This window comes from Rhipicephalus microplus, chromosome 3 (genome assembly GCF_043290135.1).
Source record: "Rhipicephalus microplus isolate Deutch F79 chromosome 3, USDA_Rmic, whole genome shotgun sequence".
Taxonomy (NCBI): Eukaryota; Metazoa; Arthropoda; class Arachnida; order Ixodida; family Ixodidae; genus Rhipicephalus; species Rhipicephalus microplus.
In genome coordinates, this window is record NC_134702.1 from 85,756,275 (window position 1) to 85,782,170 (window position 25,896).

Genomic DNA, 25,896 nt, shown 5'->3' on the forward strand with positions numbered 1-25,896 from the left:
TTACCCGGTCTGTAGGCCGGGTAACACAAAGGCTTGAGTGTGACAGCAGACTCTACGAGTTTCTGAAAACATTATTTACCGAAACAAATCGTTTTGGGCCGAAAGGAGCAACCTAATTGATTTGTGGGGTTTAACGTCCCAAAACCACCATATGATTATGAGAGACGCTGTAGTGGAGGGCTCCGGAAATTTTGACCACCTGGGGTTCTTTAACGTGCATCCAAATCTGAGCACACGGGCCTACGACATTTCCGCCTCCATCGAAAATGCAGCCGCCGCAGCCGGGATTTGAACCCGCGACCTGCGGGTCAGCAGCCGAGTACCTTAGCCACTAGACCACCACGGTGGGGCAGGACCAACCTAATTTCACCTGGGATATTCATTTCGAATATATCTGGAATACGGAAAGTATCCTCACTCTTTCACGGCAAGCATCTGGCACGACTGATTTCACATGAAAGAAAGGCTGGTGCACCATCATTCTGTGGATGGAAAATATTTTTTCTTGTGTTCTAATTGACTTATACAGGGTGTTTCATGAAATGATTCCAATGTTCTTTAAAAATAACAGAAAGAAGGTATCTGCGTGCTACTTGCGGCGTTGCCTCACCTGCGACAGCAGGCATCTGCAGATGCGTAAAGCAATTATTACGGTAGCAATTATAGAAATTAACACAATTAACTCTTTAACCAGTGTTGATAGCCGGTCGAGTCAAATCGGTGAATTCAAGGCCTTCTTATGAATAGTCCATAACCACTTTGAAATTTCGGTAAAGAAGCCACTGGTAATCATCGTGGAGCGGTGCAATGTGTCTAATTTAGCTGAATAAACCAAAACCGACCCACGAAAGAGCGCATTTACCATTTACTTCCACAATTCCCTAAGTAACGACATTGTTTTCTCGCAGTTATCAGCTGTCAATTTAGACGCTACCCTCCGAGGCTGCTTATCGATGCTCGCCTATTCCTCTGCCCAAATGCGAGGGGTACAGTGTCGTCATTGACAATGTTGTCCAAGTGAATGGTAGATACACTGTTAGGTGCGTCGATTTCGGTTTCACCAGCTGAATTGACCAGATTGCATCGCTCCACAGTGATTACCAGTGGCCGCTTTTCTGAAATTTCAAAAAAGGCTATGGACTATTCGAACGAAGGTTTTAAAATCGCCCATTTGACTCAACCGGTTATTACCACTGGTTACAAAATTATGTCTGTTAATTTCTATATTTACTGCTGTAATTATTGTTTGTACCCATGTGACGATTCCTTCAACTACCAGAAGGCAATGCCAAAACCAACACGCAGATACCTCTTTTCTGTAACTTTTTAAGAATATTTGACACATTACTAGAAACATCTTGTTTGTGTTCACAAGCTAGTAAAGGAACAGCACATCGCTCTCTGAAGTAAATCACTTCGTATTCTATATTTGTCTTTCTTTTAGGAGCGAAGCTCTTTAAGGCGTGGGCGATCGATTACGACTACATACGATCACGACTGTCCAGTCGTAATCGTATGTAGCCACCTCTCGTTAGTTCTTGAACCAGCCGTAGAGGCTGGTACTTGTACATATCGCGAAATGTATATACTAAAAATGCGAATGCTTCGATATTAGAGGAGGTTTTGTAGTATGATAAATAATAAAAAATAGCAGCATATTCACGGAGTGAATGATGGGTAGGGGGGCGAAGCATCCGTCCGTCAATTCATTCTTGCTTCCGTCCATCCATGCTTGCGTCTGTGTGGCCACCCGTGCGTCCATCCGCCTGTCCGTGCGTGCGTCTGGTCGTGCGTCCGCACGTTCACCTGTGCGTCCGTCCCTGCTTTCGTCCATGCATCTGCTCCTGCGTCCGTCCATGCGTCCATCCGTCTGTACAGGCATCCGTGCGTCTGCCCATGCATCTGTCTGTGTGTCCATTCGTCCACCTATTCAACACTCCAAGTACCACCATCTCACATCTTTTCATCATATATTCCTCATATAGAAGCACCGCCATCCAGCGGTCATTCCAAGGAATGAACGAGAGGAGGCACACTCACTCTTTCTTACGGATAGTGCTTCGTGTCTACTTCCCACCTCTAACCACCTCGAGTTCATGGTAAATACTATAGTTCACTGTATTCATGGCACTGCGCCCAACGCTCGCTAAACCTTTCTAAACCCTAGGAGGTTACACCCAGCGAGTATAACGTAGCAACTCTTTCTTGTCTTCTGCGCGTTGTTGAACAATAAAAAATTCGCAGCATGCACGTTAACTAAAAGCCGGATTCTCCTGTATCTGATTCCCCCCTAGCAGCCATTGGCATGTACATTGCGCTTTATCTTTTATTGTTCAACAACGCACAGAAGAAATCTCTCACCGGCACTACCTTGGAGGTCAAAATGTTATACTTGTTACACACTACTACAACGGCTATGAGGGACGAACGGGTGCCGCTATAAGGAGCCTCGGCGTTCCAGTCTTCAACACGGTCAGCGTTCCGGCGGCGTTGCTGCCGGGTGTCCAGTCGCGACTTTGCCAGCCAGTTTTTTTGAGGCCTGATCCCATCGTCGTCGGCGCCTGCCGGGACCAGCGAGGATGGCGTCAAGGCCTGCGGCGCTCCCGCTCAAGGAGCACTGCTTCAACTTCACCGTCCTGAAGGGAACGGCGTCCGTCGACGAGATAATCGATGGCCTCGAAGACGTCATGGGGAGTGAAGGGGTGCTGTTCCTGCAACACCTCGAAGCTTCGAAGTTCCTAGTTGCGGCTCGGTCGGCTGCACAAGCAACCAAGTTGATGGTAAACCGAGGATTCAAATTACAAGGTCATACGGTACAAGTTGAAGCAGTCGGGGCGCCAAGTGTACGAGTCAATGTGTTCCGCCTCCTGCCGTACATGTCAGATGACGCAGTTATTTCAGCTCTTCAGCCATACGGAAAAGTGAAGGGTATCACATTTGTTACCTTGCAAAGGCATCAATCAACGTACACTGGTACCCGCATCGTCCGAATCAAGATGGCCAAGCCCGCCCCTAACTTTCTATCAATTAAAGGTCACCGCGTGATGCTTGAGTATCGTGGTATGCGCAGAGTATGCACACGCTGCAGCAGAGAAGGTGATGTTGCGGCTACTTGCACAGCACCCTTCCATCAACGATGTGGCACCTTCGACCATACACCCGAGGATTGTGTGTCTAAGTGTAAGCGCTGTAATGGGGACCACGCGACGAAAGATTGCTTCCGTCCGAAGTCATACGCAGACGCAGCGCAGGGCACCTCACAGTCACTGAAAGATTTCCCAGAACTTGGAGAGAGTGCTTCGAAGAGAACAACCCAAATTGGAACCTCCAGGCACATGGAAGTTTTGCAACGCAAAACCAAGCCACGGCCACAGAAGATTCCAGATTATTGGGATGAAGACAGTGCAACCGACACAGAATTTTATGACGCCAAGACAGAAGACGCTAGCGGCGTTGATGCCGCGTCGCCATGCACAACAAGTGACAACGACGTTTCTGCGCTGACTGGGGACACCGCAGCATTGTCATCTCCCACAACGTCGTCAGAGGAGCCCAGCAACGCTGTGGAGACGCCGAGTGCGTCTGCTACGTCTTCATCAGAGGAACTGAAGGGCACTAAAAACAAACAATCTTCGAACGCATCACCACTGATGGAAGCGTCCCAAGCATCTCGGAGTGCTGGCCAACCGGAAAAATTGCTTCGACCTTCCGAGGCAACAAGTGCAAGTGACGAGCCCCATGAACGGTCACCTGTGGGCCTGGAAGGTAGCGTGAAGACGACGCCCACGAAAGAAGTAAAGACCACGTTTTCAAGGAAACCTAACACGCCTCGTACACATGCTGTACAGGCCGAAGAAGAAGCGTCTGACAAGACATCCAGGCATCGTAGGAGCCGGTCACCATCCCGAAAATAAAGGAGTGACAGATTTTCGCAAGCCTAACGATCGGTATTTTTGTCTTCTGAAAATACGTGTTCTCCTGACAAGTTGTCTAGAACCACAAACTCTCAGCGCCGCACCAAGCCTGATAGTTTAAGCAGTGGAAGTGATGTCACCATCTTCGGTACATCCAAAAAGCCCCGAGTGGATTCGCCAAACCGAAATCCATCACCTGATGCGGGTGAGGACTCAATTTTTTTTTTAATTTGTGCTGCCCACATCCATTTTTTTCCGCTTCCTGTTGGCTGTACCATTGCAATGCTTGCTTCCCAGCCGTACAACCACTATGCATTTGTTGTCTCTGATGCATGCAAACTGTTTAGTATTCCATATGTTATTGTCATTCCCGATGGAACCTTCATGTGCCAATTTGTGAGCTCTATGCTCTGGTGGCTATGCCCTGTTATAGTAATTGCATCATGTGAGTTACGTTGCATGCTGCAAGTACTATTTGTGTCATTATTGGTGTGTCTTACTGGGTTCGTTCTATCTGTGCGCGTGAGTAAATCTCAGCGCCAGTCCTTTGAGTATCATCACGTTGACTTCATCCGCTGCCACTTGACACAGGAGAGGTCGTGCCGTCCCCTTACGGATCGCTGTTAAAAAAAGAAAAAAAACGATTGTTTCGTTTCCCCCTAAATTGATTTTAAATGAATAAACTATCTTTCATGAGTTTCAATGTTCATTGTTTCAAAGATCTTGTAAAACAACAGGAGATAATGAACCTTGTGCGCTCGCTCGGGGTAGACGTGCTTTTTCTGCAAAAGACCAACTTTCGAACGCGGCACGACATCATGACCTTCTGTAGTAGATTTTCGGTTGAAGCCTTCTTCTCCTTAACGCAGACGCAGTCGCGTAGCACTGGTGTCGTGTTTCTCAATCCGAGGTTCAGGCGGGGTGCGCATTGCCTCTTCGATGCAGAAGGCCGTGTTATTGCGGTGGACGACCAGAAAGTTCGATTTACCAACTTTTACGTGCCCGTGTATAGGTCTCTTGCCAATGAATTTTTTAGAGGTGCCAGGTCATTCCTGCTAAATTCATCACCATGCGTGTTGTTAGTTAATTTCAACTGTGTTTTTGATTCAATTCGAGATATCCGAGGCCCTAGTCAAAAACAAAGCACATACCATTCGAAATAGTTGCAGAAAATATGTAGAGAGTTCAAGCTGATCGATGCATGGACAAAGCTTCAGGGAAACACCTTTGGTGCCACGCGCGTTCAGGGTACGTGTCAGAGCAGGATTGACAGAGTCTATATCCCTAACGAGCTCGTTGCAAGCTTAGAGACATGTGATGTCATTTCGTTAGCTCCTGGGAAACGCAAGCTCAGCGACCACATGCCAGTGCTGTTCACCTTGAAGGCCCAGCTGGGAAGGCATTGCTCTAAGTTGTGGCGAATGGATTCATCAATTTTAAACGATGAAGTTTCGGTACCTGAAATGCGCATGAATATCTGTGCGTCTTTGGAAGACACGCCGCAAATTACGCCGACAGCATGGGATCTCTTGAAGGCCAGATGGCGTGTGATTGCGCAGGACGCCAGGAAAATGCGCCATGCACGTCTAACATTACAATTGAATGAAACATTAAGGCGCATTCAAATCGTTGAGCGTGCAGGTAATCTGACCGGTGCAATTCAAGAGTACATTGGGGCCAAAAAGGTTAAATACGACCTCTTGCTGACGGCGAGATCCGGGGCTTTTAAACGCGCAGAGGAAGTGCACCTGCCTACGGATGAGCTAGGTAACTTGGGGTGATTCCACGAGAGATCGACACGGGTCCAAAAGTTAATATTTTAGATTTCATTGAGTATTTTATATTTCGTGTACCTCTCACCAGGTAGCCCGAAAGTCAACTTCGTTTTATTAATAACGGCATAACTTACGAGAAAAAAATATTAAACTTCACCAACACGGAGGCACCAACTTCTTCACCTGTCATTTTTGAAAATTGCAGATGCTATAAAAAGACAAATATTTTTGTTTCAAGGAAGATATTTTTCACCTGAAATGCATGTCTAATGAAGAATGAATTCTTATGGTTTCAAGTTTGCAGACCTTAAAAATATAGCTTTTAATATAATGTCTCATTTTGCGACAGTTTAAAATAGGTTACGTATTCCCATTTGTTTTCTCCGAAAGTAATGCAAGCAGCGTTTTCAAACTTGAGACGTTTATGTATATAGTGTGTTCATTAGGTACATAAATTATTGCTGCCATAGGGCAAATGTAAATTTTTATATATTGCCTCAAAGGTCTCATATCGGCAAAAGTGTACTCCACTGAAATTTGAACAATAAAAAAACGCCATCTTCGATTTTTTTAAATCTCGTAAATAGACAACCCAAGGCCATCATACAGTAATATAGAAAAAAAATGTTGCATTATTTTGTTTTTAGCTACAATATTCGTGGTACAAATCAGAGCTTTTCGAGAATGCGCTGATAAGTTGAGAAAATCAAGAAATCGGAACGGAAAAGCGGCAATGAGCTTCAAACTCGAGTAAACGTGACCACATTTGGTGAATAAAGGCTGTTTTAGCACTGTGACAAATACGTACCCATGAAGGCGCAGTTGTGCTCCTGATAACACAGTTATAATGGAGGAAATCTTCGACACTGTAACTCAGTTGCAAAACATCTTCCATACTTGCAGATAAACTCAAACATGAAAATGTTCCAATGCAAGTGTAGGGTCTCGCTAGAAAAAGCATATGCGCTTGAAGTACCCTCACTGGTATTTTGGTGGTGACTGCGTGAAACAAGAGATGCGCTCAAAATGGCTGCATCTTTTGCAGATAACATTTAGCAGTACGTGACGCTAACAAAGCACGACCACGATCAGTGCCCTCAGATGTGCTTAGCCAAACATGCCAAGAACGTATGCCTGGAACATGTGGCAACAATTTCCACTGGCTCTTCTTAAACTGACAGAATGTTTCTAGCTCTTCTGCATTTGCACACAGCAGCTTGACATTCTTGAGCTTCGCTCTCATTTGCGCCACCATTTGGGATGCTGACATAATCACAGCTGAGCTTGCCGCTCTGAGGTTGTAGAGCGTAGCCTGATGGTTTAGTAGGCCACCATCGCTGTCACAAGAGCTCTTGCCATGTCCTGTGGCCGAAAAAATCCACTTTGTTGATATATGATCTTTCTGACAAAACTCGAACAACTGGTACTTGTTTTTGAAGTGACTGCATGCACGATCAGAAACATAAGTAACATGCGTGTCAGGCTTAAGTTGTTCATTCATATAGTTGTGGATTATTTGTAGAGCAAAACAGGCATGTGCAGCATCATGGCATGTTTCATCACTGATGACGGCAAAACTTTGAATTGATTGCTTCCTTGTGACGACACACGTGAATATAGACACTTGTCTTTTGTGCCAGCGATACGACTGTACCTCATTCGGTAAAATGGCTGTCCGATTTTCGGTGAAATCAAAGTGAAAAATGCAAGATTATTCTTCTTGGTTCTCTTTCACCTGGCGTATTGCAGATTCTTGAATGTATCTTATGTAATCATGGGTAATCCACTTCACGAACCATAGACTTAGCTCTCGCAGAAAAGCACTTGCCTGGGCTGTTTTTTTTACTAGATCGCCATTTTCCCATACTGCATAGGCTACCTCAATATCTTCAAGAATTCCTAAACATGTGGCTGTCAGAGCGTCCTCCTTAGCACAATAGTCACAATGTCCTAAAAAACAATCACTTGTAGGGTAGCTGCAAAGACATAGTTCTTTCAAGAAGTCCGCCATGTAGGCACCATCGGTGACGTCTTGTAGGGCAGAAACACACTCCGTGGCATGAGCACAGTATATAAAAAGGCACACTTCTTGGTGTGGTGCAAGAAGAACCAACTTCGGCCTCAGTGAATAAAACTTTGAGAGCCCAATAGACGTGTTCGGATTAGCTTCTCTAAAGAGACGATAAACCTCTCGCACCAAACGGGTCATAAACCTTTTCGAAACAAGCTCCTTTTTTTCCTTCAATGATAACAGATACATCATTTTGTTGGGACTCTGCCGAGAGCAGCTATACTCATCTTCGGAGTAGTAAGCCATAGCTGCCTGGACGTCCATTGGGTTCAGCTGTGTCCTTTTTACCGCATTTGGTGCTAACCATATCCCGTGTTTTGAGCGCCAGCGTCGGGATCTGTATATCATGTAAGCTGACAAGTTTGGTATAAGCGCCTGGAGTTTTCGGCGCTCTATATCGCTCGGCAACAGGGTAAACAAACGCATGCGCTCTTGATACGAAGAACACGCTTCATAGGCTTGCTTGAAGTTCTTGAACCACTGGGCACACACACTGCATTTGAGATCTGATGGTTGAAAGTGGCGGTTACACACGTTACGGTGGCATTTCACGGTTACTGTAGGATTGCTGCTAAGTTGTCTTGGTTCTGCATGAACTTTGCTATTTTGCGCATGCAGCTTCTCCAGTCGCATATGTGACAATGCTTCAGGCGTGTTTACGCACCGCTCTTGACTTTAGCCTTTTTCTTCTTCCGGCAAAAACTCATCAGCTGTTTCAGCTGAGAAGCCATTAGACGAAGACAACATATCTCTGAGGCATCTGAAGCAGTTCTGGCAGACGTGGTAGTTGTTATATGCATGGCGGGCAGCTTTCGGCAAAAGCTTCTAGAGGGCAAACAGGCCGATGATGTCTTCGACCTTGCGGAAGTTTCTTTGATAAGGTATTTTCTTTTTATGCAACATGAGGTAATCTGAACAAAAAACTCTATCCCAGATGAAGTCCCAGATGAAGACGACGAACGGACGCGGCCAGTGGATGATTCACCGTTTGCTGATAAAAAGTATGATACGCACAACGCGGCGGCGAATCGTGCTCGAAGACGGAACCCCGATGTGCGAGCATGCGAGAAAATAGGAATGACGTCACACAAAGACGTTGGCGATCGCCTGTCCATCGGCAGCGCCATACGCTAGAGGGTGCGTTGTGGTAATATAAAAGCTGTTATGGCACGCGCGCACGTTCAGAAGGTCGGCGGATGGACAAGGCTGCAGAGCGGCGGTCGCGCAATGTGGCGGTGGCTCGCGCTCGAAGACGAAACCCCGATATGAAAGCGCGCGAGGCAGACGCGTGCCGTGAAGCTGCGCGGCAGCGCCGACAAGATGCAGGCGTACAAGAACGGGAGGCTGAAGAGGTGCGGCCGTGGCGTGTGGACCCAGCTTCTCTCCACTCTCCATAATTCACTACGTGGATATTTTGTCATTTTAGGGGCGAAGCTCCCTATAGCGGCACCCGTTCGTCCGTCGTAGCCGTTGTAGTAGTGCGTAACAAGTATACCATTTTGACTTTCAAGGTGGTGCCGGCGAGAGATTTCTTCTGTGCGTTGTTGAACAATAAAAGATAGTGCTCAACGTACATGTCAATGGCTGCTAAGGAGGAATAAGAGACAGGAGAATTTGGCTTTCAGTTAAAGCGCACGCTGCGAATTTTCTATTGTTTAACAATGCACAGAAGACAAAAAAGGGTTGCTATGTTATACACTCTGGGCGTAACCTCCTAGGTTTTAGAAAGGTTTAGGGAGCGTTGGGCCGCAGTGCCATGAATACAGTGAACTAGTATATACCACTAACTCGAGGTGGTTAAAGGTGGGAAGTAGACACGAAGCACAAGCCGTAAAAAGTGTGAGTGTGCCTCCTCTCGTTCATTCCTTGGAATGACCGCTGGATGGCGGTGCTTCTATATGAGGAATATATGATGAAAAGATGCGAGATGGTGGTACTTGGAGTGTTGAATAGGTGGACGAATGGACACACAGACAGATGCAGGGGTGGACGCACGGATGCCTGCACGGACGGATGGACACATGGACGGACGCAGGAGCAGATGCATGGACGAAAGCAGGGACGGACGCACAGATGAACGTGCGGACGCACGAACAGACGCATGCCTGGACGGGCGTATGGACGCACGGGTGGCCACACAGACGCTCGCATGGATGGACGGAAGCAAGAACGAATGGACGGATGGATGCTTCGCCCCACTATCCCTCATTCATTCCGTGCATGGGTATGCTGCCATTTTTTTACTCACCATGCATCAACACTATACATGTGCAATTGTTTGATTTCTTCGGATATTCGAAGGAATATTAGACTATGACAATTCGCTAAGAAACGAATTTAAATTATTTAAAAGTTTGAAGTATTCGAAATCAACGAAGAGGCGTATGCCTGATTGCGTATGGCGCCCCCTGATATCCGCAAAACTGGTTTTTCTGCCTCTTAGAAATTATATGCCAAGAAAACACCTATAAAACAAGATCCACACAGCCGCAAGGTCCTCTTATGCCTAGTTCACACTGAAACATCCGCTTTCTACAGCGACCAAAATTCCCCTGCCGCCGAAACGCAGCGTTGTTCGCACTGGATGCGCCCCGCGCCGCCGAATATGCCATCTACCACGGGGCGAACGCGGGATGGATGCGCTGTCACCCGGTTGTTGTCGCGGCTCGCAAACGCCACTACGCTATCCTGTGGTGTATACTTCGACGATTCTCGTATGCAAGAAGCAAGAAAAGACAGTACTGCTTACTTTGCTGGCAAGTGGCTTTCTTGTAATGCACGAAGAGCAGAAAAACCACCAACGCCAGCGGCGTTGGTGGGTTCGTTTTGCTCTGCAAGACCGCAACAAGCTCGGTCACGCCAACAGCAAGCTCGGTCACCTCTTCCACGAAATACGGACGCGAAGTAGGCACAGAGTAGGTTAAACTCGTGTTGGTTTCAACATTCAGTTACGTGCACTGCGACATAACAAGTGAGTAGGGCTTGGCCGCCATTTTTCGAAATTCTTTGACCAGCGCTCCTATTGGTCCGCAGTGACCGATTCGGTGGCAGACGCCGCAAAAATCGGTCCGAGAGCGATCGGCGCGGAGAGGGCCCTTTCGGCGGATCTCGCCGCCGCCGAACCGGATTCCGAGCACTTTCGGTGGCCGGAATGCTCAGTGTGAACGCGGTCTTAATGGTGAAATGATGATACTACTTTAAACTTCCTGTTATAATTCAATGTTATAATTGTCCTGTTATATTTCAACGTTATAATTGTCCTGTTAAAACGTCCTGTTATAATTAAATGTAGACTACACTTCGCACCAAAACAATGGCGTTTACGCATGCGTTTTTTCAACTAAAAAAAAAAACGTTTTGCAAGCTACCTGGGTCATGAAAAATGTCTTCATATTTCTTTTGCGATATGTGATCATTACTGTTCGGACTGTCCGCTTCAGAATGACCTGACCAACTACTTTTCACTTCGTATTCGCTTCTAACCTGCAATTTATTGTTGTCCTATTCCTAATTAACACCACAAAAAGGACCAATTTTGGTACTTACACAAACTAAATCTGTTTATTTAAAGGGGAGGCAGAACTTCCAAGCCGATGCAACCCAGAGAATGGTACTACTATCCAACGTGAGTATGTTCAGCTTGGTTTCCCACTGGGGTAGTGTAGTCTATCGAATGGTCTACGATTGCAGAGCTTTTTGTAGGTGTTTAAAAGAAGTTCTTGTTTTACATTTCCCAAAATTGTCCGACAACGTAAATTTTTCACAATGACCTTGGCTCCCTGACATAAAGCATTATATGGATATAAAAGACACACACTTGCAGGCGTCAGAAACGGTGTTATGCACAACACAAATCACATGAAGTTAATTATTTACGGTTCATTTTTTAATGAATCAAACACATCGCGATTAGACATTTGTCGATGCCGTATTAAGAGTTGAATGTAGCTCAAGATTTAATTTTTGTTTGCCATTGCTAGTACGTATCTCGAGGACATAGATAGTTCGCTTTCAAAAGTATACTTTGAGCGGGTGATATATTATTTTCATTGTGTTTCTGAAAAAAAAAAGGTGAACCTGATCAGCCTTCAGCGAGCCATTCCTGCTCCCTTTCGAAGCAAAAGTCGTTTGAGATAGTCAGTAGTGGTCTTAATTCCCATACCTCAATGCAGCAAACTACCTTAGGGTATAAAAAGTGAAATAAGGTGGCTATATTAACCACATGAGTGCTATCTTAACTTTCTTATATAGGCAGCTCACTCCCTTACTTAAGTCACATATTATTTTAGATATATGTGGGTTCCAGAAAATGTTCAGATAGAATGACGAACCAAAACATTGAAAGCATACCAACCTCATTTACTGCTGTATTTCCATACTGAACATACTGAATTTAATTTTGACATAAGTCGGCAGAAATAATGAGCCTAGGACAATATATTTCTTTAAATGCGAAGCATTTCTAAGCGAACTTCGGCGACTTTGAGCGTATCTATCTATCTAGCCGCCTACAACTTTTAGCTCTCCTGGCCGTTTCGATATTGGTATCGATACCAAACTTGGTATGGCACAATATGACTCTATATGAGGAACATATTTGACTAGTCATAACATAAAAATCATGACATGTATGTCATGAATGTCATGATTTAGATTTCATGGTCCGGCAGCTCTTGCTGTGGTTTCGTTCACATGGCATGCTGCAAAACTGGTATGGTATGACATGATTGCATGCCGAACACAAACGACCAACCCTAACATGAAAATAATGATGCCTGTCATGTAACAACATGACTACATGCCACTTTTATGATGCGCTCGCGGCCACTTCGGTAGCGGCACATATCCCAAATTTGGTATTACAATGTGTAAATGGATGACGAAGGTATGTGACCGGTGGAAACGTGATAATTATGAGAGGCGTGTCATGTAACAACATGACTACATGCCACGCTCATAATGCGTTGGGGGTTGTTTCACTAGCTTCACTTATACCAAATTTGGTATTACGGGACATGAATGGATGACGAAGGTATGATACTGGTGCAAACATGATAAACATCACATGCGTGGAATTCAACAACATGACTACATGCTACGCTCACGAGGTGCTCGTGGCCGTTTCGCTAGCTTCACATAAACCAAACTCGGTATTACGCGACGCGAACGGATGACATAGGTAAATGACACATCTAAGCATGATAATCATGACATGCATGCCATGTAACTACATGACTACATGCCACACTCATGATGCGCTCGCGGCAGTTTCGCTACCTTCAGATATGCGAAATTTCTTATTACATGACGGTGATGGATGACGAAGGTATGTGAATGGTGTAAACATGATAATCATGAGATGCGTGCCATGTGAGAACATGGCCACATACCACAGTCAAGGCGCCAAGAGACTTCAACGTGACGCAGTGCGCGTGCTCACCGCCGTTCATTTCGTCGCGTCACGCCGGGGTTACCACGCCAGGCGCCGGTCTTGCTTATACTCGCAGGCGCGCGCCGCGCATAGTTGCTTGGATGCAAGCGTGTTTCAGCGTCTTTCGTCACGAAAATATGGAAACGCAGTGTTGTCTGGGTAACGCATCGGCGCGAAATGCAGCATGTTGCATTTCGCGCCGGTTGCCGTCGGGCCGCGCCGTAGGAAGCTGGTCGCGCTGGCCGCGCCTGCGCGACCAGCTTCCTATAGAGTGCTCGCGTTTGCTAATATAGAGTTTGCGACTATAGAGTGCTCGCGTTTTGCTAATGTAGCGTCGCTGTGCCCAGCGTGCACGCACGTCAACGCTACATTGGAGTATATTGGGCCCTTCATAATGCGCTCGCGGCTGTTTTGCTAGCTCCGCATATAGCGAATTTGGTGTTACGGGACGTCAATGAAGGGCGAAAGTATATGACTGGTGCAGACATGATAATGCTGACAAGCGTGTCATTTAAAAAAATTACAACATACCACACTCATAGCATGCTCGCGGCCGTTTCGCTAGCTCTACATACACTAAATTTGGTATCACGCGACGTGAATAGGTGACAAAGGTATACGAAACATCCAAACATGATAATCGTGAGACGTAAGTGATATACGGCATAATTTACCTCCCCCTTGTAACATTTTGCTGATTTTAGAGTGACACATCAAGCTTCCTCATTCGTGCTTCGAATAATATTGATTACCACTGTACGTGGGATCTGCCAGTTTTTTTTTTCTGGATAAAGGAAACAACGCTGTTGTGGTGTAGTCAGAACTGTAAGTTGTCTAAGTAAATTTTTACTATAGACTGCAATGCACCTCACGCGGCCTGAAGATACCCAGAAGAAATACCCGAGGGCAGGCTCCTGTGGGAGGACAGGGCAGACCAGCGATTAGAACTCCTTGCGAACTCTGCCGATCCCACGTGCAGGAGCAACCCCGCATGCGCTGACACACTACCAGACCTTGCATTCGTGGCTAACATAGCCAACGTGCAGTGGACAACATGCAGAAGGATCTCTGAAGCGATCATTCCTTAACAAAGATTAAAATAGACACGGCACTGCGGGCTAACGGGGGTCACTTCGAGAGTGAAGGCGAGGCCAGAGGAAGCAGGCTCCGTCTCGTGGAATGGGATCCATTCCGTAAGACACGCAAAGAACCTGAGCGAGGCGACAAAGCGATAACGAACTATAAAGGATGGGCCGAGACGCTCGGGGCAGACGTGAGGCAGCAACGCGTGAGTTCCCTCCTGGGGCAAACTTTCACGTGATAGATAGCAGGCTCCTGCACAAGTGGGAGGCCAAGCACTGTTTGCTGAAAAGATTGAAACGTCAAAGGCACAACAGGACGTTACGCAGGCGCATAGCCAAACTGGACAGCGAGACAGAAAAACAAGTTTTTCAGGTATGCCGCACACAATGGGAAGAGGCGTGCAATGACCTCGAGAGACAGATGCGTGGTGCGAACGCTTGGCGCCTCCTCTGGCACCTTCTGGATCCGGAGGAGACCAAGAACGCCAAGGGGCACAATATTCGCAGGCTCGTGCGTGGCTTTGGGGGCATGCCAAACGAATTTATGAATTTCTTGAGGTCCTGCGCAAGTGCTTTTTTAGAACACGTGAAAGAATGCAGCACACAATGTACGACGGAGACGACAACGAGAAGCTATAGACGCGGAGTTCGGTAAGCTAAAATCAGGAGAGTCTTAAGCAATCTCAAAACCAGGTTTGCGGCCGGCCCGGATCGGGTGACCAACAAGATTCTACGCAACCTGGACGATGAGCCAATTACGCGACTGACGGCTACGTTATTGACTGCAGGAGAGAGGGCTCCGTCCCCAATGCGTGGAAAAGGACCCGCGTGGTCATGATTCCCAAACCGGGCAAGCAGGTGACGATCGATAACCTAAGGCCAATCTCGATACATCCTGCATGAGCAAAGTCATAGAACACGCTGTCCTGACTCGCGGGACTGATTACCTCGAAGACGTTGTCTTCGAGGTAATCAAGTCAAAACGACACAATTCGTCGTTTGCGCCGCATAACGAACAGGCCAAGTGGTATGCGGGAAAGCTGCGCTATCTACCTCGAACAGGCGTACGTGATCAGTCGAATTGAACATGTTATTGCAAGGGCCCTCAATGAGTTAATTGACAAAAAAATTCTGACCAGATCGCAACATGATTTTAGAAGGGAATATTCTACAGTCACACAACTAGTCACTGTCATTCATAGTTTTGTTTCTGCTATTGGTAATAGAAATAAATCGATTAAATTTTTTTTGGATTTGAGCAAAGGTTTCGATTAGGTAACTCATTACAAACTAATATTTAAGCTAGGACGACATGGTATTTCCGAATTTCTTGTTTTTTGGATAGCTGAATACCTAAGTAATCACGAGCAGTTCGTAGATATAGGTGGTAACCACTCTTCCTGTCTGCCAGTCACTTCTGAAGCACCGCAGAGAAGTTTATTGGGTCCTTTGTTGTTCTTCCTGTACGTCAATAATATTGTTGATGCTGTTAAACCAAATGTCCGAATAAGGCTATTCGCCGATGTTTGTGTATTGTTTAAGGAAGTCACCCGCGTTAGTGACCAAGATGACTTAATCGTAAGCCCCAGTCGCATTTTCTAATGACGCTCCCATTGGGTAATGACCTTGAATGTAGAAAAAAAGTATTCTTTTACCGATGTTCCCAAAGAAAACATTCCTATATTATAACTATATGCTGGACTCCTCTTAACATAAAGAAGTCACTAACTACAAATATTTAGGTGTCACAATTTGCAATAGCCTTTCCTGGAACTTTCACGTTCAAAACATATCTTCCTCTGCGTTCAGAGAACTGTGCTTTCTTAAATACAAACTTAAACATGTTACAGTCTCTGTTAAACTTCTTGTGTGGTATTACTTAATTCGACTGAAGCTCGAGTACGCCTGCATTGCATGAGACCCCTGCACACATTGTAGACAATCCGACTTGTTTACAATAGGTTTTGTTCTTTCGACTCACCAACTGAACTGATGCAGTTGAATGAAATCCCCAATCTTGTACCGCGTGAAAAAAATGCAGCGTGACTTTTTGTCACAGCAACTTAGTTATATATACTAGCACTCGATCAGGCAGCATGTTTGAATCCACTATTCATGAGGCCTGCTCGCCAACATCGCCCAAACGCCCTAACCCCCTATTTCGCCCGAACTGACCAATTGAAATATTCTTTTTCCGCGCACCGTTAATGATTGGGACAACTAACACACTATCAATTTTTTTGCAGACTTGTATTGCATAATGTGGGTCACTTCAAAATGTATGCTAGAGACTGTCGAGTTAGACTAAAAAAAGGTTTTTATTGTGTTTTGCTTACTCTGTATGGGACGTTTGCCTGCAGTATGTATAAATAAACAAATAAATAAATAAATAAATAAATACACAAATAAATAAAAAATAAATATTGTTTGCAGCTCCTTATCTAAAATGGCTGGTGTTCGAACAGAACAAGGTCAATTGCATGAATCGCAAGGTGGTCAAGAGGGTGGTTGGCATACCTGTCAACGCGAGCACCGAAACATTCTTCGAGTTGGACCTGCACAACACCCTGGGCGAACTGATCGTGGCGCACAACATTGCACAATACGAGTGATTGTCTAAGTTCAGGATGGCCAGACATAACATACCACGCAATGCGGGGAGAAGACGATTGAATAATATTTGGGGTTAAACGTCTCGAAACCACCACATGTGTATGAGGGACGCCATAGTAGAGGGCTCCAGAAATGTACACCACCTGGAGTTCTTTAATATGCACCTAATTTTAAGCACACAGGCCTACAGCATTTTCGCCCCCATTAAAAATTCAGCCGCCGCAGCTGGGATTCAATACCGCAACCTGCGGGTCAGCAGCCGAGTACCTTAGCCACTAGACCACCATGGCAGGGCTGGGAGAAGACGATGGTTCTGATCCCGGTCCGCGACCGTCTCATCGTCCCGCCGCTCCTCAAGAACATGCATCCGACCCACCACGTCGGGCGCCGCAAAAAAGAAAAAAGAAAAAAAAGAGCGAGTGACTTTCAAAGAATATGTCGGAGCTAACACGGGAAAGATCCAGCCCTGACAGCGTTCAGTTTTCGAACTCATTTTTTTATTATCGCGCTGCACCCGCCGCGCGGCCCAAATGCCAACTTCTTCCTTGACGAGCGGCGCATTCAGGCGCTACAGGGCTCCCCCCCCCCCCCCGTAGAGCGAGAGCCGTAGGAATCACCAGAGGAGTCGCCCAGTGGACATGCTTGGATGTTGGCATCCAGACTTTATATTGAAACCCCGCGGCCGCGAGAGCGGCGATATACGCAGGTTTGAGTCGATCAGTAGCCATGACGTCTTCACGGCCATTGATGTCCAGCGTGAACGTCTTAGGTGTACGATGGAGTACGTGAAATGGGCCATCATAGGCTGGTGTTAGTGGTGGCCGTATTTGGTCACGCCGAACGAAGACGTGACTGCAGTCATGCAGATCCTGACTGACGAAGACAGACTGGGGGTGTCAGTCGGCAGGAATCACAGGAGCAAGGTCCCGAAACGTGGTGCGCAGCTCTCGAATGTACGTGGAGGCGTCGTGAGTGGAAGGTGGCGATGATGGCTCGAATAATTCTCCTGGAAGACGCAGGGAAACGCCATAGTCTAGTTCGGCTGATGAGCAGCCGAGATCCACTTTCAATGCTGATCGGATGCCCAGAAGTACGAAAGCGAGGTGGTCGAGCCAACGTTCCCTTGGCTGGTGAGCAGTGAGGGCAGCTTTCAGTTGTCGATGAAGCCGTTCGACCATGTCATTGGCGGAAGGATGGTAGGCAGTTGTGTGGATGTGTCGAATGCCCAGGATATTGGCAAGTGCGGTGAAAAGGGCCGATTGAAACTGACGACCGCGATCAGTGGTGACGACAGAAGGGCATCCAAAGCGCGACACCCAGCCGTTTGTGAAAGCCTTGGCAACTGTTGGTGCTGTAATGTCGGAAATGGGAAACACTTCCGGCCATCTGGTGAATCGATCCACACATGTCAGCAGGCAACAGACTCCTTGCGATGACGGAAGAGGACCGACGATGTCGAGATGGACGTGAGAAAACCTTGTGTCTGGAGGCCGAAACGGGTATGTTGTCGTAACAGTGTGACGGTGAACTTTAACGCGCTGGCACTCAAGGTAGGTTCGCGCCCAGCGTCGGATATCAGCATTGATGCTTGGCCAAAGGAAACAAGATGTGACTAGCTTCTGGGTCACACGAATACCAGGATGGCTCATGCTGGGCAATAGATCAAACACTGCACGACGAAAATCTGAAGGAACGAAGGGCCGAGGAACACCAGTAGACGTTTTGCACGTTATTAATGAGGTAGAAAATGAGAGCGGGCACTCCGTGAACGATAGAGACGTGGATGAAGAGCGAAGACGATGCATCTCAGGATCATTGCTTTGGGCAGCTGCTAGCTCTTCTATGTCTAGTGGTGGCTGGGTCGACAAGGCGTCGATGCGGGATAGTGCATCAGCAGCAGCATTTTCCAGCCCATGTACGTGTCTGAGATCCACAGTGAACTTGGAAATAAAGCATAGTTGACGAATCTCCCGTGCAGTATAATTGCTGTGATTGCGATGGAAGGCAAACGTCAGGGGCTTGTGGTCTGTAACGACGTAAAAGTTCCGGCCCTCCAATAAATGACAAAAATGTTTGATGGCGAGGTATACCGCGAGGAGTTCTCGGGCAAATTTACTGTATTTTGCCTCTGGTGGCTTCAGTTTTTGCGAGAAAAACCCAAGGGGCTGCCAACCAGATACGTGCCGCTCGAGAACAGCGCCAACTGCCACGCTTGATGCATCGGTGATGAGAAGAATTGGGGCATCAGGGACGGGGTGTATGAGCATGGTAGCGTCTGCCAGAACCTTATTGGCAGTGCAGAAGGCAGATGCAGCGTCCTTGGGCCACTACAGTGGCGCAGCTGGGTCTTTCTTTTTAGCCAATAGGTCGGTCAAGGGCTTTAGGAATGTGGCGCACTTTGGAAGAAAGCGGCGATAGAAGTTTAGTAGGCCCGGAAATTCTCGGAGTCTCTTCAGTGAAGTCGGGGGTGGAAAGTCTTGAATAGCCTTCACTTTGCTGGCGAGTGGTTGGATACCCTTTGGAGTGACAAGGTGGCCTAGGAACTCTATTGTAGCGACGCCGAAGAGGCACTTATTGGGATTAATTACGAGGCCGTAATCATCCAGGTGGTGGAACAGGGTGCGCAGGTGGGCTTCATGCTCAGGGCCGGATGAGCTTGCTACAAGGAGGTTATCAAGGTAGGCAAATACGAAATCGAGACCTCGCGTAACCTCGTTGATAGTGCGCTGAAAGGTCTGTGCAGAGTTGCGCAATCCAAAAGGCATCCTCACATATTCAAACAGACCGAATGGGGTTGGGATGGCCGTCTTCGGAATTTCGGCGGGTTCTACAGGAATCTGATGGTAATCCTTCACTAAGTCAATCTTAGAGAAGATTGTGTACCCAGCCAAATTTGATCTGAAATCCTGTTTGTGAGGAAGTGGATAGCGGTCTGGTAAGGTGTGGGCATTGATAGTGCGGTAATCCCCACATGGTCTCCAGTCGCATGGATCTTTCTTCGGCACCATGTGGAGTGGCGACGCCCAGTTACTGGAGGAAGGCCACACAATGCCCAGTTCAAGCATGTGCTCAAACTCACGGCGGGCGATGGCGAGGCGTTTTCCAGATAGTCGACGGGGTCGTGTAAAAACGGGAGGTCCAGTGGTCACAATGTGGTGAGTGATGGAATGCTTCACCGGTGACTCTCTGGTGTGCGGCTTCGTGATGCTGGGAAAGTCGGCGAGTATTTTTGCATACGACGAAGCAGGTGTGAGAGCTCGCAGTCCCGTTGGCGAGGAAGTACAGAGTACATCGTTGATGGAGAGGCGGGGGTTGAGATAAATGAGGCGATGATCATGCATGTCCCCAGCAAGGTTGAAAAAACTGAGAAAGTCAGCTCCAAGAACAGCTTGCGAGACGTCAGCGAGGATGAAAATCAAGCGGAACGTACGGCGTAGTCCAAGGTCAAGTGTAAGAGAGCGTTGGCCGTACGTGCGAATGGCGGAATTGTTGATCGCTCGGAGTGGGCAGGTCTGTTCGTTGTGACGGCGATCTGCACACGAGGCCGGGATGACGCTAACCTGGGCTCCTGTGTCGACTAGGAAGTAAGCGCCAGTGATCTTATCAGAAATATAGAAAAGGCGGCATGACTTTCGACCAGTACCACTTGCCGCCGTCAGTGGCCGGTCGTCGCATTTCACGACCAGGAGCACGGGCGAGTGCACTTGCGAGCAGAGGCACCGAATCGGTGGTGGTACCAGCACACGGTTGAGGATGAAACGTCCCGCGGCGCGTCGGGTGGCCGAAGTCCGGAGAACGTGGGGGCGTCGAGGAGCGACTGTGTATCTGAAACCTGGATGACGGTCGACGATGCAGAGGTACAAAGTCATCGAGGCGCCTGACAAGGGCGTCCAAACGGTTATCGATGCTCGCGAGCGCCGGGTCTGCAGCGGTGGCCGGTGGCGGTGTGGTAACGGCGTTGAGGCTATGTGCCCGCGAGTAGTCCGCCAATCGGTAAGCCATTTCAGCGAGTGTGTCTACTGGGACATCTCCTGCAGCTACGAGGACTGGGACCATGCTCTGCGGTAAGCGCTGGAGGAACAACTCACGTAACAGCTTCTCCTCTTGAGGGGCGGAGGGGCCGCCAAGGAGCTGGCGCATGCGTCGCAGGAGCTGTGATGGGCGACGGTCACTGAGCTCTGTAGCCGTGATGAGCTGTTGGATTCTGCTTTGTTCGGACTCCGACTTGCGGGAAATGATAGCTGCCTTCAACGTGTCGTAGGGATGGCTCGGTTGCGGCGACGCTAAAATATCAGCTAAGTTGTCGGCTACGTCCGGAGGTAAGCAGGATACCAGATGCCAGTGCCTGGTCTGTTGGCTGGTGATTTGCCGTAGACGGAAGTGCGCCTCGACCTGCAGAAACCATGTGCTGGGGCTGTTGAACCAAAATGATGGCAGGTTGACATGTTGAATCGCAGCGACTGCAGCACCGCTAGGTCTGGCGTCTTCTTGATCGTCAGGACCAGTAGGATTGATGGCAGAGCCGGCGGGATCCATGCGGGATGATCGGGGCTGTGTGTTCTTTATCGGGTCACCATTAACTGTCGGAGCTAACACGGGAAAGATCCAGCCCTGACAGCGTTCAGTTTTCGAACTAATTTTTTTTATTATCGCGCTGCACCCGCCGCGCGGCCCAAATGCCAACTTCTTCCTTGACGAGCGGCGCATTGAGGCGCTACAAATATATGGCAACAGCGACGAGGCGGCGTACGTGGACGCTGCGCAATACCCAAAGAGAAGGCGTGCTCACGTGACCGCAGTTGTGAATAGCACGGGAAAATAAAGCACCTAGAACTGGGGCTTTAGGGCAAATGCATCGTTGAGCACCATGGTGCGTACAGAACACACAGAGACGGCCGAAGAGGCGGCGATTGCGCTCTCACTGGCTGCTGGTCGCGCAACCGGAGGCTGCGGGCGTTCTCAGCAACTCGCAAGCTCCTGAGCTTGTGGCTTCGCGCGTGGTCGCATCTCGTGTATGGCGGCCCGCATACGTCAATCACGTTATGGCAATAAGGACGGCGGTGAGCTTCGAGAAGCGATTGCCTCGGAGTCTCCGTCTTCGTATTTTAAAACTGATAATGCGACGGTCTTTGTACCCCGGCTCACACCAGCGTCCCCCTCGCAGGCAACCAGGCGGCCCACACCGCGGCTCGAGATCTCACTCATCGAGCCGCGGTCCATTCGGTGGCCGCCTTTACCTCCGAGAGCGGGGCGATGACATTATCAACACAACAGCTACAACCAGAATGGCCATGGGGTGATCGCCTGACCACATTAAACGACATTACACAACATTACCGACTAAACAGACCCAAGTACCCACAACCACACAACAAATTGAACAAAAGACAGGCCATAACTGAGATTAATACAAACAAATACGCATGCCAGCCCGGCGAGCCTACGCGTGTGTCATGCAAACCTATACCCGATGGACGCGTGAAAAGCGCGCGATGGAACGACCACATTGCGGCCCATGCTTCGGGAGTGTGTCGGAAAAAGTAATGTCGCTGCCGCCACTCCCTTCGCGATGCATGTTAGGCAGGGATGAACTCCGAAGCCAATTGCTGATGCTAAAGCAGCAGCGACCGCAGCCGCTGTAACTGCTGCGTGAATCGCTACGTGAACCAGCTACGTGAAATGTAACACCACGACTCCTTTAGTGAGTTCACTCGTATAAGTATATGCCCTGCCTTACGCAATCAAATACCTTTCACAGATCTAGGAAATAAAAAGTGGTGTATTGCTTATGCTCCATGTTCTCAGTAATTTTATTCTTAATTAAAATTAGCACTGACCTTGCTGAGTTTTCTTCAGAAAGCCCAACTGAGACATAGAATGGCTTAATTAAAAACAAAACAAAAAAGTTTCAAGCCTGCATAATATGAATCCTTTGAAGACACGTGGAAATATTGGCAATACGAAAATGGGTTGATAGTTTGATATTTTCATTCGATCGCTACGTTTTTCTTCAGCATACTGACAACGCCCTCTGCAGAGCAAGCGCCTCTCACATGTTGTGCTAATCAGTACTTGGCTTGCTGCGGCCATGCTATTGCTTCGCGGGGCTGCCTATGTATATTGGACATATATTGGACATTGTAAATATCGCGATTCAATTATTATGAAAAAACAACACTTCACATTCGGTGCCCGAGACGCACCACTAGAGGCGATATAGACGTAGTGGGACGATGTGAAAAGTACTGCCTCTCTACGAATGTCGCAGATGGTGTCACTGGGCCCTTGAAGATTCTTTGATGCCAAAAAAACTTGGAAGAAAATTCACACAACTTATAGTTACAGACTTTTTTGCAGAACAGAAGCAGACCTGAATGTTACAAAAAAGAAAACACGTTAAAAAGAAGCGTTCTACAGATTGGCGCTACGGGATTCGGTGAAGCTCGTGGTGCCTAACACCCTAACCCTGTTATAAAACATATGCAACACCAGGGCTGGCTCTTATTACCTCTATCCTCTGCCTTAACACTACCGCCAGTGAATAATTATCGCTTGTAAGCTCCGTACGCGCACGTTTTGAACTAAGCGTTAAGGCCAATACCGTAACGAAGAAGCATAATGCTGCAGCTTTCTGGTCAATCGCGGACGTTCTAAATAATTTTTAGCTCAAGTGATATAGACGACAGGGCCAGCGACGGCCAGAGGAAGGTCCTGGTGTACACAAGACGCGCTTTTTTATTCCCCAAGTCCGTGTGCTCTCTTATTAACTAGTGTTCTTGCGGGACGCATACCACGCTCTTGTGGGCCACGTTCGAAGCTGATGAGCGTCTCTTGCAGGCGGGATAATTGCATTTCTAGTTCTAACAAGCTACTATACTGAACGTGTGCATTGCCCTCACCCGCACAAGGACCGTGGTGAAGTCTATACCTCGTGAGATATCCCACACAAACAAACATGTAGCTTTTGAAATGTCGAAGCGAAGAATGGGTGGAACTGTTTCGCCCGGGTTGTAGAAGCAGGAACCGGGGAACTCCAAAGGCGTCTTTCTTGGATCTCCCGTGACAAAGCTGTGTCCTGGTTTTCCACGCCCTAACCTACGTCTGCTTGAACCAGAGAGCGAATGCGCGTTTCAAGTAACCAGAGCGGCAGCTTAGCAGGAGCCCGTGACGGCCTGACAACGCAGCCGAAGCTGGCATGGATTTATGGATGGATTGATATGGCTGTACCCTTTAGATCGGGCGGTGGCTAACGCCACCAAGCCGTAATACTTAGTGAAACGAAAACTAGATTTATTTTTTCTTTAAATAGTGAGATTGAGGACACGTACTTTGCCGTGAAGGGTTTAATTTTCGCTCGTGTCTTGACTTTAGCCACCAATCAGATAACCTCCTTCCAGTTGATTCTACCCGCTTAAAGCCTATTTTGCCCTCCCTGTCCCTAAACCCCAGTGCTTCGAAAAACTCTGCGCCATCAATATGAACTACAGGGTGAAGGCCTTTAAAGATTATTATCAAGTGTTCAGCAGTTTCTTCTTCCTCTCCACATGCACTGCATACCGTGTCTACCCCTTCGTAGTTGGCCCGATATGTCTTGGTTCGCAATACTCCCGTCTTGGCCTCAAACAGTAGAGAACTACCCCGAGTATTATCATAGATCCTTTCCTTGGCAATTTCCTGCTTAAAAGTTCGATAGATCTCTAGTGCGGACTTCTTAATCATGCCAATTCTCCACATATCGGTCTCAGCTTCCTTCACCTTCTTCTTAACCGATAATTTTTTTTGGTTTAGCCCCCTGCTGTTTTCTAAGCATTCACCAGACAATTTTCTGGTTCGATTCCTTCATTTTGTACCGATATTCTTCATGTACAAGTAGCTGAATACCTTCCTAGCCCAACGCTGCTCCCCCATTTCTCTCAATCACTTCTCAAACATTATCTTGCCGCTATAGCTTCCGTGCCCTCAAATGATGTCCATCCCATATCACCTTGTACTCTTTGATTTGGTGTATTCCCGTGAGCTCCTAAGGCAAGCCAACACATTCCACGTTGCTTAATTTCTGATGTTGCTTGAACTTCTGATCTCAGGCACACGACCGCATTGCCGAACATCAGACCAGGAACCATGACCTCTTTCCATATTTCTCCCACAACCTCATACCTATTGTAATTCGAAAGTGCCCTGTTTTTCATCACCGCTTCATTCCTGTTACCTTTAGTCGTCACGTATATTTCGTGTTCACTTAGGTACTCGGCCCCATTGCTATCTATCTATCTATCTATCTATCTATCTATCTATCTATCTATCTATCTATCTATCTATCTATCTATCTATCTATCTATCTATCTATCTATCTATCTATCTATCTATCTATCTATCTATCTATCTATCTATCTAGCCGCGTATGACTTTTAGCTCTCCTGGCCGTTTCGATAATGGTATCAATACTAAACTTGGTATGTCATAACATGACTGTATGAAGAACATATTGTATTAGTCATAACATGAAAATCTTGACATCTATGTCATGAATGTCATGATTTATATTTCATGGTCCTGCGGCTCTTGTAGTGATTCCGTTGACATGGCATGTTGCAAAACTGGTATCGTATGACATGATTTCATCGCGACCACATGCGACAGACCCTAACATGAAAATCATGAAATGCGTCTCTAGTCACAACATGACTGTATGTCACACTCATGATGCGCTCGCGGTCGTTTTGCTAGCGTCACATTTACCAAACTTGGTATTACGGTACGTGAAAGCATGACTAAGGTATGTGACTGGTGCAAACACGATAATCATGAGATGCGTGTCATGTGACAACATTACTTACACGCTACGCTCATCATGCGCTGGCGGCCGTTTTGCTAGTTTCACTTACACCAAATTTACATTACGGGACGTCAATGGAAGACGGGGGTATAATACTAGTGCAAACATCTTAAACATGAGATGTGTGTCATATAACAGCATGACTACATGCAATGCTCATGATGCACTTACGGC

General features: G+C 47.3%; 1 long non-coding RNA gene across 1 annotated transcript in view; it reads left to right on the forward strand.

Annotated features, from left to right (window-relative positions):
• LOC119172725 (uncharacterized) overlaps window positions 1-25,896 on the forward strand; it is a 78,410-nt gene that overhangs the window by 44,367 nt on the left and 8,147 nt on the right. Inside the window, exon 2 of the long non-coding RNA XR_012894025.1 lies at window positions 11,332-11,385. This is a non-coding gene — a long non-coding RNA (uncharacterized LOC119172725). The remainder of the gene's footprint in view (window positions 1-11,331; window positions 11,386-25,896) is intronic.